We start from the raw sequence: 12,926 nt of genomic DNA on the forward strand, positions 1-12,926 counted from the left end.
TCTCCAAAGAAGGGAGATTAGAATCTCATTCTGAATGTCATCCATAATTTTTGTTGATCTGCTAGTGTAGATCATGGGATGTGTGTGTGTGTGTGTGTGTATTTGGGTCATATATGTATCTATGATACATACACACACACATATATATGTATGCACACACACACATATATATACTTGGGTCAATTCATTTTCATTTTAACATCCACCACTAGAGTGGTTGGATAATATTTGAAGGACTTTAATCAGTGATCTAAGTTCTGGAGGCACCTGGGGCAAGATTTCAAATTGCTGTTTACACCTGTACCACTGGGTTAATTAACACAAAAAGTATTAAAAATAGTGTTTCCCTGATGAAACAAGTGGTGTTCATTATATGCAGCTGGCTAGAAATATGGTTTGGAAACCTCTGCCTTGCCAGCTGTGTGCTGGTATGGCAGTACACATGGTCCTATACTCCTGCCCTGCCATTTCTTTTATGGAAGATCTGTCCTAGGATCTTTTCCTGGATTGACTGGGAAGGTTAATCTTGTAGGGGATGCAATTTTATTTATCTTGGAGATCACCATTCATGTAAGGGGCTTTTGTAGTGATAGACTAGGGACTTCATAGAGCTTACTGGAACAGTATGTATGACTGTTTTTGTGCCTGCTGGCTAATATTTGCTTATGAGGCAGAATTTTGTTTGTGCTTTGTTTTGTTGTGAAATATACCTGGTTGTCGGGTTGGTTATGAGGAAGCGTAAAATTCTTGAGCGCTACCAATATTTATTAGAAGGAAGCCGATAATTGTTGATTGAACATTGGTTTGGGTCTTGTTGCAAGTCTGCTGGGAAGGAATGTCTGCAACATTGTCTGAGGGTCACCGAACTTTAGAAAGAATGAATTAAGAGAGGGTAGGCTGTCAAGAAAGGCATGGTAAAGATAGTTCAGGCCTGAGAAGTAAGGGGACTCTAGTTGGCCCTGCAGGAATCTGCTTCGTATGTTATGGGACACACAGAGATTGCCTGAAGAGGTGAGACAAGGGAAGCAACACTGCTTTTGGAATCTCTGATGTCAGAAGACTATGAAGTGGGCGATATGGTATATGCACACTTGAAGTCCATGAATGTGTTGCAGAAAAGAGCTAAAGGGATGCCATCTGGGCAGACCTAGAGAGAACAAGTGGCCAGAACATTAGTAGGTTAGTGTCATACCAATGCCAGGGCCGGATAAAATGATGATGGGAACAACAATGTCCAGCAGGGAAAGAAATGATCAAGACCAGCTGTCCAACTTTTCTGCTCAACTGAGGGACATTGCTCAGGTTATCCAACTTTCTGTGACACCTCCAGCAGCCAGAGCAGGCCAACCAAGAAAAGACAGCATAGGAGAAGAGGGTATGGGGCAAAAGAAGGGCTAGTAAAGGAGGAAAGGAAACTCTGAATTAGAAATTTTATGCTGAACAGTGACTGAGATTTGAAAATCAAAACAAAACAAAGCCCCCAAACACCCCATAAAAACAAAAACCAAGAAACAGTTTACAAGACGAAGCCACTGGACTAAGGATACCAGAAAGGCAGAATTATTTTCTGTAGACAGATTGAGGTTTATGAAGTTCATGACGTTATATGCAATTCTAGAGAAAAAAATAAGCTTCATGTTACATATCTGAGTATTAAGTGCACATATTTCTGTGTTAACTGCCCAGTATGCATCTATTGCATCTGAACTAGCTCTCTTTTCTTTCTCCCTCACCTTTTGATTCATTTGCATATCTGTCTGTTTACAATTACATGGGCTTTTTGTATTTTACTTTGTAGGGCAACTTCCAATTCTTTCTTTCTTTCTTTCTTTCTTTCTTTCTTTCTTTCTTTCTTTCTTTCTTTCTTTCTTTCTTTCTTTCCTTCCTTCCTTCCTTCCTTCCTTCCTTCCTTCCTTCCTTCCTTCCTTCCTTCCTTCCTTCCTTCCTTCCTTCCTTCCTTCCTTCCTTCCTTCCTTCCTTCCTTCCTTCTTTTCTTTTCTTTTCTTTTCTCTTCTCTTTTCTCTCTTTTCTTTTCTTTCTTTTCTTTCTTTTGTCTTGAGACAGAGTCTCGTTCTGTTGCCCAGGCTGGAGTGCAGTGATGTGATCTCGGCTCGCTTGCAAGCTCTGCCTCCCAGGTTCACACCATTCTCCTGCCTCAGCCTCCCGAGTAGCTGGGACTACAGGTGCCTGCCACCATGCCCAGTTAATATTTTGTATTTTTAGTATAGACGGGGTTTCACCGTGTTAGCCAGGATGGTCTCGATCTCCTGACCTCGTGATCCTCCCGCCTCAGCCTCCCAAAGTGCTGGGATTACAGGCATGAGCCACTTCGCCCAGCCCCAATTTCTTAAATCCTTGCATCTTCCACTCAAGAAAATGTGGCGTATGCTCCTTAACTTATATTTTGACATAACATTTCAGATACTTTCCTCTATATTAGACAATAGATAGAAGTGCACATGTTTTTATTTGTTGTAGTAACAAAGGGATGTTTTTACCTTTACATGTAGTTAAATTTTTGTTTATATGTGCAAATAAATAGGACACAAATTCCTTGAGGACAGAAAATCTGTCTTGTTCATTGTTATATCACTATCATACAGACATTATCCCTGACATTCAATAAATATTGGTTAAATGAATACATTTCAGTTACTGGAATGATGTCCCACTGTTTATAGTTTTTCTCATATCTTAGTATTTGTCTGTGTCTGTGTGAACTGGTCACGATGGTTAGGGGAGAAGGCCAGGTGCTGGGGATGTTGTCTCAGCTGCAGGGCAGACAGTTGCATTCCAGTGAGTAAATAGAAGCAGCACGATGTCCAAGGTTACCCGAGACTACCTCCAGGCGCTTTGGAGGAAATAGATTAGCTCCAGGAGTCCCCGATGGAGCAATAGGGAGCTTTAGCTTGTGGGTATGGCACAGCAATGGAGAATCAGGTGGTATTTAATATGTAGACACCTGGGGCTATAACAGGTGTTCTTTATAAAGTCTAGGTCTGCCATGCCAGTCAGTGGGATTTATTTGTCAAGTTTCAGTTTCTGGAGGGAGGGTGTAGCAAAAGTACATTAAGATTCTAGGAACTCAGAAACAGATATCAAGATAGAAATAGTTACACACTGAAGCCCAAGGAGAGCTTCACAATTAGGAAAGTGGTGGTCTATGGCCTCTTAACAGAATGCGTAGCTTCTGAGAGGGAGGAGGCTGTGACTCTGGACCCAGCCATCATCACTGTCCTGCAACCTGTCAGAAGAGTGATCAGTATCATTGAGTGAGGAATGAAAAAGCCTAGTTTCTCTCTTTCCTGAAATGTTTGGACTGTAGGATGGGTGGGTGGGGGTTCTGATTGTGAAGCTTGGAAAATAATGACGTGGCGATGCTCTGTGGGTACACTTGTAACTATTAGTCCACCTCATTTTTTCTCCCTTTCATCTCTTTCTTTTGTGTCTCCTTTACAGCAGAAACCTTTCTGCTTTCTATCCCTTCCTCTTCTCTCTTTCAATCTTCTCTTTCTCTTTTTTTTCTTCTTCTTTTGCCTTTCTCCCAGCTGCAGGGTATGATTTTGTAAGTATGGTAAAAATTATGTACCTAATATCTTATGATTAAGGTAAAGAAAATCTAATGCATATGTAAGAATTAGAAAAAAGGTCTGGGGATTTTTTTGGTGTGGAGGGATCTATAAAACTGAGAAAGAATGTATTTTTTTCTAAGACATTCATGTAACCTATGAATACATTTAATTTAGACTTTAGGGCCGTGTGTGGTGGCTCAGGCCTTTAATCCCAGCACTTTGGGAGGCTTAGGTGGGTGGATCACCTGAGGTCAGGAGTTTGAGACCAGCCTGATCAATATGGTGAAACCCCATCTCTACTAAAAATGGAAAAATTATCCGGGTGTGGTGGCATGCGCCTGTAGTCCCAGCTACTCGGGAGGCTGAGACAAGAGAATGGTTTGAACCCGGGAGGCAGAGGCTGCAGTGAGCCGAGATTACACTACTGCACTCCAGCCTGGGCAACAGAGCGAGACTCCATCTAAAATAAATAAATAAATAAATATATATATATATAAATAAAATAGACTTTAGTTAAAAAAAAATGTTTTCAGTATAAGAAAGAAAATACAGAAGCCAAAGGTAAATTATGTTTGCCCTATTGTTCTTGTGAAGAAAGAAAAGATAACCACAGCATAGGTTTATCTGTTGTTATTGCTTTGAATTAGCTGTAGAGCAGTTATCTGTAAATGAAAAACATATTTCCTTTTTTGAAAACTACACTTTTTTCAGTGACTTAAGATTCATAACAAATTTATGTGGCCTTTTTTTTTCTTTTCATTGGGTTAGTATAATTTTTTGAAAGTATGTTAATAGATAGTGTGTGTATATATATATATACAATATATATATTATATATATATTTTATAAATATATATATATTTTATAAATATATATATTTTATAAATATATATATATTTTATAAATATATATATATATTATAAATATATATGGTTTTTTTTTTTTTTTTTTTTTGAGACAGAGTCTCACTCTGTCGCCCAGGCTGGAGTGCAGTGGTGTGATCTTGGCTCACTCCAACCTGCCTCCCGGGTTCAAGCGATTCTCTTGTATCAACCTCCTTAGTAGCTGGAACTACAGATGCATGCCACCACACTCAGCTAATTTTTGTATTTTTAGTAGAGATGGGGTTTTACCATTGGTGAGGCTAGTCTCAAACCCCTGACCTCAGGTGATCCACCTGCCTCGGCCTCCCAAAATGCTGGGATTACAGGCGTGAGCCACCATGCCCAACTGTAAAAAATATTTTTACAGTGTAGTGTACAATGAAGTTTTTGTTCATTCATCATTTTGAGACAAGTTCCTTAGATGGATATTAAGGAGACCAGGCAGAAGTGATGATGATAGATTCTTTTGATTGCAAGAAAAAAAAAAAAAAAACTCACTCACCTCAGTAAGGTTAAGTTTAGAGATGAACAAGACAGGAACCCCAGCCACATGTCCAATCTTTAAGAGAACCCGAGGAAAATGGACTGAGATTTAGAATTGGGATGTAACTAGTGTGGCTTTTCTGAGCAGATTCCTTCTCTGCCCCCTAGTGACAGAGTTGATCCTCTGCCATTGGGATGACACAGCTCCCTCTGTCATACTTTTCTTGTGGCCACCAGTACTCTCTTTATTGTAGATGTTTCTCTACCTTTTTCTGTCTCAGTTTCTCATCACTCCTACTTATTATTCATGAACTTTACTGCTTTATAACATCTGTAAAATATCTTATTTCTCTATGTCTTTGGTTTTCTGCTCTAGCTACAAACAGACTGATTCTCTTCCCATCTCACTCAGAGTCTAGAGCCTGTTCTTGGTTCAGGTAATTCACTGTTACTGTTGCATTTTTTTAAAGAGACAGAAGTCTCCCTCTGTCACCCAGGCTGGAGTGTAATGGTGCCATCATGGCTCACTGCAGTTTTGACTCCCCAGACTCAAGCAGTCCTCCTTCTTAGCCTCTCAAGTAGCTGGGACTACAAGTGTGTGCCAACACACCTAGTTAATTTGTTTTGTATTTTTTGTAGAGACAAGGTCTTGCTTTGTTGCCCAAGCTGCTGTTGCTTTGTTTAGGTGTACCTTTTGTACCAGATCCCCACATAAGCCTTAGATGATCTAGTCTTAGCTCAGGTGCTTACTCTCGTATCTTCAGAGGGGGAAAGGCTTGTCTTGCTTGTCTCAAGGTAGGATTATTCTTCTAGCAGGAGAATGGGTGACAACACTCACAGATGAGATTTATAGGCATAGCAGGCATTTTGAGAGCACACAGATGACCAGTTTGAGCATAGTGAGAAACTCTCTGTCACAAGTGCACTGGTTGGACAATCTGTGGTACCTAGCACAGAAACTTGCTCTTGGTTGACCTTATATTTTTGTTTACCTCATTTTTGTTTTAAGTAAAACAATCAATGAATGAGAAATAACTATTCCTTACTGAGTTTTTGAGATTTTCTTTGGATCTCATTGCATATTTTACTTATGCCCCCCTCATTTAATTCACAATTTTTCCTTATAAATTAATTGTCATGTACTAACTACTTTATGGGTTATTTCAGTCCACAGATGGGACTTAAAACACATAAACCACTTATACAGGGAATTAAACTTACTTGATAATGTTGACATCTGTAAGTATGTGAGGCTATTTCAGTTTTAAAACGTAATAAAGATTGCATCTCACAGTGTAGTCTCTGTCTTCAATAAATTGCTTCTCTGCAAAGTAAGTCCTTGAGCTAACACTCAGAGATTACACATGTAGCATTGACCAAAAGCACAGTTAGCATTTTTTAAATTTGAGGGGAGGTTGTCTTTAAGTGAATATACTTTCAAATGTGTGTTCTACTTCTCTTTAAGCGTGTGTGTGTGTGCGTGTGTGTGTGTGTGTGTGTGATGATTGTTGGTTTGATTTTTGGCAGAGTGGAGCTTGGTGACCTATTGATAAGATTTTTCTCCTTTCTTTAACACTTTCCATTCTTTACCCAAACTCTTCCTAAACATCTATTGAGCATTTGCTCTTTCCCAGGCACAAAGAAAATGATGTGATTTTTATCTAATTCGGACATACAGTAAGTCTGTGGTTGCTGTATTTACAAATCAGCTGGCAACATGTAAGTAGTTTGAATACTATGGTTTCCTTGATTGGGCAGCAGTTTTTAATCATTTGTACAAATGGCTATATTGTTTCAAATTTCACACTGTTTGTGATTTCTTCTGTAGTAGGATTTCTTGGCAGATATTAATAGAAAACAATAAACATCATTATTTCATTTGGCAATAAATAATTCATAGCTTAGAATGGTTTTCTAATAAAAACACACTCTACAATGAATGGGAGTTTTTCTTTTCCAGCACTTTCAATAAAAACTTACAGTTCCCTAAATTGGTGAAATCAAATGATAAATAGTACACAGGATTTTAGCATGCAAACCAGATGTGTTATCCTCCATTTGTAAGAAGGAAATAAGAGAGTAGAGATTTCTGAGTCCTGACCTTGGCTTTGGTGCTACTAACTCGTCTTTCAACATTGATTTTCTCTTCGGTAAAAGAAGGAAAGCACAACACTGTGTATGGAACAGAGTTGTTTTGAAAATAAAATGTCATTATATCAGTGAAAGCATTTTAAAAAATTAAAAGAAACTTACAAATTCATCATGATCAGAAGCTTACCTAATTAGTATAGATTACTATTTAGAAATTAAGAATTAAGTTAAGCAAGTATTTAATAGGCTGACATCTATTATACCATTACGATAACAAGTTATTATAATTTATTTACTTGTCTGTCTACTCTACTAGATTAGAAACTAAATTTCTTCATCTGTTTTCCTAGTCCTATACAATGCACAGCATTGAGCAGGTGTTTGATAAATGTGTATTGGATGAATACAGCTAGAGAAGAGATAAAGATGAATCTTTACAATATCATAGTCTGATTATTATATACTACTGGATGAGCTCTCCATCAGGCTTCAGAGAAAGATTTAGATCCATTTAAGAGGTAGCTACATCATTGATTTTCCAGCGCTTCAAACTATGAGATTGGAAAACTTTTGTTTCTTTAATTTCACTTGTTATTGTCGTTGCTGTGAATGGTTACAGCAAACACAGAGAGGATGTACTCCTGGCAGTATTATCTTCATTTGCTGTATGAAGATGTCTTCATTGAGAGAATGTATTGTACTGACTTGAACATAAGTGTTTTCATGAATGGCAAAGAGATGAAGACTGGTTTGCCCAGTTGTATCTAGTTCTCCAGAGGAGTTACCTTCTATGGCTAGTAATAGTACTTTCTACTTACTAATAGATTCAGAGCATTGGGAAGACTCCTCTTCGGTCATTTACTTCTTTTAACTACACACAGCTGGGAAATTAGATATTGTTAGTATTACATAATCTTCTGTTTCCTATGTTGAAATGTCTTTGCAAAAGTTTACATGCAAGTGCAGACTCTGACATCAGTTGTTGGAAAAAGGAAATTTGGTTGTAAATTTTGCCTTTTCAGCATGTCATAACTTTTCCTGGAATGTGTAATATGACCTCATATTTGTATTGTACTTACAGTTTTGAAAGTGTTTTCATACATGAACTCATTTGAAAATACTCTAGGAGAGAGGGAGAATAGGTATTATTAACATCATTTTGCAAGTGCTCTATAGATTATTTTGACCTAACCTCCATGTGACATATGTAATTGTTAAATGAAATTAGACTTGACCTTTTTATGTTGATATTTCTGCCCCTTTTATTCTTCTGAAAATCTGTGAACAAAGAAGATACTTGCTATCTACACTAAACCATATCATTGGGTCTTTGGAGACTGAGCTCAAATGAGATGATTGCAATCTTCTCTCCTCATAGGTAGGAAACTATCTTCAGGTATCACAGAATCAATGATAGATAACTGAAAAGGTCAGAGATATTTTTAAAGTTGTGTTAGGAGAGAGAAAAAATTCCCTTCTGCATTTTATCCTTCTATCCAAGAATAGCCTGAAGAGAAAGATGTCCTTAGCTTGGGTAAATAGAATATAATGCTTGTTTATTATAAGAATTTTATATACTCATTTATAGCACAGTCTGTTTTATGGAGCTGGGGAAGGAAGGGATTAAAATGTATATGTATATATATTTATAATGCATGATCTCTTTCTTAAGTAGTTATAGTTTATTGAATTCTGTTTGAAGTGGGAACTAAGTTCTAACAGAGAGAGGAATCATGGGGAAGAACATTCTAGAGAGGAATCAAGTACCTTCAGTAGCAATCAGATTTAAATAGTATAATACAGTTGAACTAATTTGAGAGAAAAGAAAAGTAGCCTAATATTTTATGAGGGAACAATGAAGAAAAATGAGCTTCAATAAGGTAAACTTTTATTTATTTAATAGTTGATATTTAGAGATACATTTTTGGTTCTTTATATTTTGGTTCTTTATGATATTTTGTGATGCTGTCATGTATACCAGCATCCAGTTTTCAATACTGAAATTATAAACACAGGTGTCTGATATATCTTAAGTTTCTTATAAAATAAAGTTGGATTTACTTTTTCCCAGTTCCATAAACACTGATAGTTTAAGTGTCTAGTGTTTTTATTTTTATTTTTTGACAGATCATTGAGATATCACATAGTAGATGTTGGATGCTTAGGCAGTGAAAAGGTATCAAAGCAGATAATTACTCTAGAAACTTATTTGACCAGTTACTAAGACGCCAAGGATTTACTTAGCTTTTGTCTTTGGGAAGAGCTTCAAAGAAATAAGAAAATACCTTATTAGAGTAGAATTGAATTGGAATAATACTATTAAGCTTCCAGTGATTTCTTCATTTGCTTGCAGTGTAAAATATGTTATTAATTCATCTGGAATCAAGAGAGATCATTTGTCTTTGTGTAATTATTAAATTAGGGAGTGCTCAACATCACCTGTAACATATCACATTTATGAAATTGTTCATATCTCTTCTAAATCTGTTTATTTACAGTTTTAAAAATCGGTCTCCTCTACTCTCTTCAAAAGAAGTGAAGATGTAATTAATAGGATATCACAACCTAAATTTGATGAAAAACTGTGCGACATTATTTCTTGAGCAAACATAAAAATTTTAAAGTATATAAACATATTTAAAGTATAAATAATTCTTAAAAGCTACTGAAGGCTCATCTGAAATTCCATGTCCCTTTTTAGCTTCTACCAATAACAAATGTTTTCAAAACACCAAAAGAGTATCTGTATCATTTTATAGAAAACTTTTATTTCCTTCAAAATATCAATCAATCATTTTGGCTCATTATTATTTACTAATATTATCTCAATTTGGGAGAAGCCATAGAAAAATTCAATAAAATGTGTAGTATACATTAGTAAAGAACATATACATTTAAGAGTAATTATTTGGTTGTACTTGGCAGACAACCAATTAAAGCTCAGTTAAGCCAAATAATATACATTGGTTACTATAGTAGAAAGTTCTAGAGTGGTCCTTCAGGCCTGACTGAATCCAGGCAGGTAGATAATTTGTTTCCCTCTCATAGCTCTGTTATCCACTGAATTATATTTTAAGGCAAGAAACATGAGGACAAAATAGCCACCAGGTTTTCAGTCCTTCAGTTAGTTAATTCAAGTGGAAAGGGATTGTTTCTTTCTAGTTTTTTAAAAAAGGGTGCTGATTGTATTTTCTTTATTTTAACTTAGTCCACATTCCCACTCATAAGTGAGTAATTATTATTAGGATCATGGTACTGCCATTGACCAGTACTGGAACTACAACTTGGGTCACCCTTAGCCAAACATAACTACCAGGAAAGAGGAAAAAAAAAAAAAAGTAAGTCTGCAAAGGAAATTCAAGGTGCTATTACCAGAATATTTTGGTGGGGGGGAGGGTGTTGGGTGGTGACAGGAAATCACCATGTATGTATAAACAAGTTAAATGCAGGGTGAAATGCACACTGTTTTGTGAAAATGCTACTGAACAGTGATTTCTTCATTTGCTTGCGGTGTAAAATATGTTATTAATTCATCTGAAATGAAGAGAGATCATTTGTCTCTCTTCATTCCAGAGCGACAGTTTAAATGGTGAAATAACATTTGGTATTAGAGTAACATAAAGAACAATCACAAAACATTGATATTGAAAATGTTCGATTGCTGAAGAAGGGCCTTCAGGCATAACCAATCATCATATAAAATATTGGTGATGTCTGCATCTCTGAGACGGTTTCCTCATCTGTGAAACAATTATTATGATATGGCTAACAACAGATGAATTTGTATATGTTTTTCTGCTTGATTATATTGGTACAGAAGGTATTCCAGATTTTACTGAACAGTGTTTGTATAATTTGAGTGAAATTATATCCAATTATGGTGATACTACAATTAATGTAGAATAGAGACAAGTATTAGTAAAGCTCCTGACAGCTGCATCCTGCAACTGTGGGAAATTGGAAGACTGTATAATGGCTCGCTGAAATTTGTCTTTAAATATATTACACACTCTATGGATATTAATGTGAACAAAATTAAACTCCACAGGACTGGAAAAATTAAACTAATGACTTTTTATGTAATCCAAGTTAATGAATGCTTTCTGGCCCAACTTTTCATTAGGAAATGAACCACAGTTTCCTGATTTCCTTCATTCCAACAGCTTCCATTGTGTGACTGTTTACAAAAATGCTTAATAAGAACCCTTAATGAAGACTTGCTCTCTTTTCATTAATACTGAAATATATTTACATAGTTTTACAGCTTTTAGGAGTAACAGGTAGTCTTAAAAATTAATAGTGGCTTTTAGAATAGGTGTTGTATAAATATTTTCTTTAATCATCTGAGTATTTCTAATGTATTAAAATACTATAGTAAAGAATGGAGAATCATAATTTCATCTTCTAAATGAAAGAAGGAAGGCAGAAGCTTAAAATATGGGGAATATTTGGAAAAAATTCTGTTTCTATTGATCTTGGTGCTGAAATCCATATTTGCAGTGTTTAACAAATATATTCGCTCCCCTGTATCCTCAGGGGATTGATTCCACGGCCACCAGCAGATAACAAAATCTGTGCATGTTCAAGTAAGGCTGCAGTAGCCATGTGGAACCCGTATATATGAAAAGCCAGCCCTCCATATCCACATGTTTTGTATTCTGTGAATGCCAGTATTTTCCATTTGAGTTTGATTTGAGATGCAGACCCTGTGGGTGTGGAGGGCCAAGTGTATTTATTGAAAAAAAATCTACCTGGAGGTGGACCGACCTATGCAGTCCACCTGTGTTGTTCAAGGTTTAACTGTGTTCCTAGTGTTAAATGATAAACTAAATGCAGAGATGATTAATCCCCAAAATTAAATGTAATTAAATCTATCAAACACATTCGACAAATACAATTTTAATAATTAATTAAATATACTTTTAAAAACACCTATGATAATGACTTACTTGCTTTAATGCCTTTGTATGAATTCGTAGGTAAGGTCTTACTGTAAGATTTAGCAATTTACATTACAGTATTTTATGGACAAAACGTATAATAATGACATTAAGGGAAAATAAAATGTAAAGCAACCTTTCCTAATCTGATGGAATTGAGTGAACAGTTGGTTACCTGTAAGAAGAGCAACAAAGTTAAAGGAACAAAAAGTTCAAAAGCCATAAGCCATAAGGTTTTTATTAAAATGTCAGAAAATCTCATTGAAATGTCATGAAATTGAAAAGCACACCAAAAGGAAAATAAAAATTATAAAATAAGCATTCAATAAAGTAAACATATAAACTCATACTTCACTTGCAGTTAAAGAAGTATGCATTTTAGGAAAAGGTACAAAATTTGCCAAATTGTCAAAGATTAAAAAGATAATTGCTGGCAAGTGTGGTTTAAATTCAACATTGTCATATGCTATTGGTGGAAGTCTTTCTTGACATATCTTTCCAGAAAATAACTTGATGATGTGCATTAAAATGCTTAAAAGATCAAATACTTTTTGACAGAAGCCACAATAAAGAAATAATTTGGGTCGGGCGCAGTGGTTCATGCCTGTAATCCCAGCACGTTGGGAGGCCAAGGTTGACAGATCACGAGGTCAGGATTTCGAGACCAGCCTGCCCAGCATAGTGTATCCCTATCTCTACTAAAATACAAAAATTAGCTGGGCATGGTGGTACGCACCTGTAGTCCCAGCTACTTGGGAGGCTGAGGCAGGAGAATCATTTGAATCCAGGGGGTGGAGGTTGTGGTGAGTCGAGATTGCACCACTGTACTCCATCCTGGGCAACAGAGCAAGAGTCTATCTCAAAAAAAAAAAAAAAAGAATTTGAGACGAGCACAACAAATGTTTATGTACAAAGATGTGTACTATGGTTTTATTTACAGTGTGAAAGATACGGAA

At 36.2% G+C, this 12,926-nt stretch overlaps 1 protein-coding gene across 24 annotated transcripts in view; it reads left to right on the forward strand.

Moving 5' to 3' along the window:
* Positions 1-12,926, forward strand: part of LOC105468244 (GULP PTB domain containing engulfment adaptor 1) — a 307,355-nt gene that overhangs the window by 75,706 nt on the left and 218,723 nt on the right. The window lies entirely within an intron of this gene.

The sequence above is a fragment of the Macaca nemestrina genome, chromosome 11 (assembly GCF_043159975.1).
Source record: "Macaca nemestrina isolate mMacNem1 chromosome 11, mMacNem.hap1, whole genome shotgun sequence".
Classification (NCBI taxonomy): Eukaryota; Metazoa; Chordata; class Mammalia; order Primates; family Cercopithecidae; genus Macaca; species Macaca nemestrina.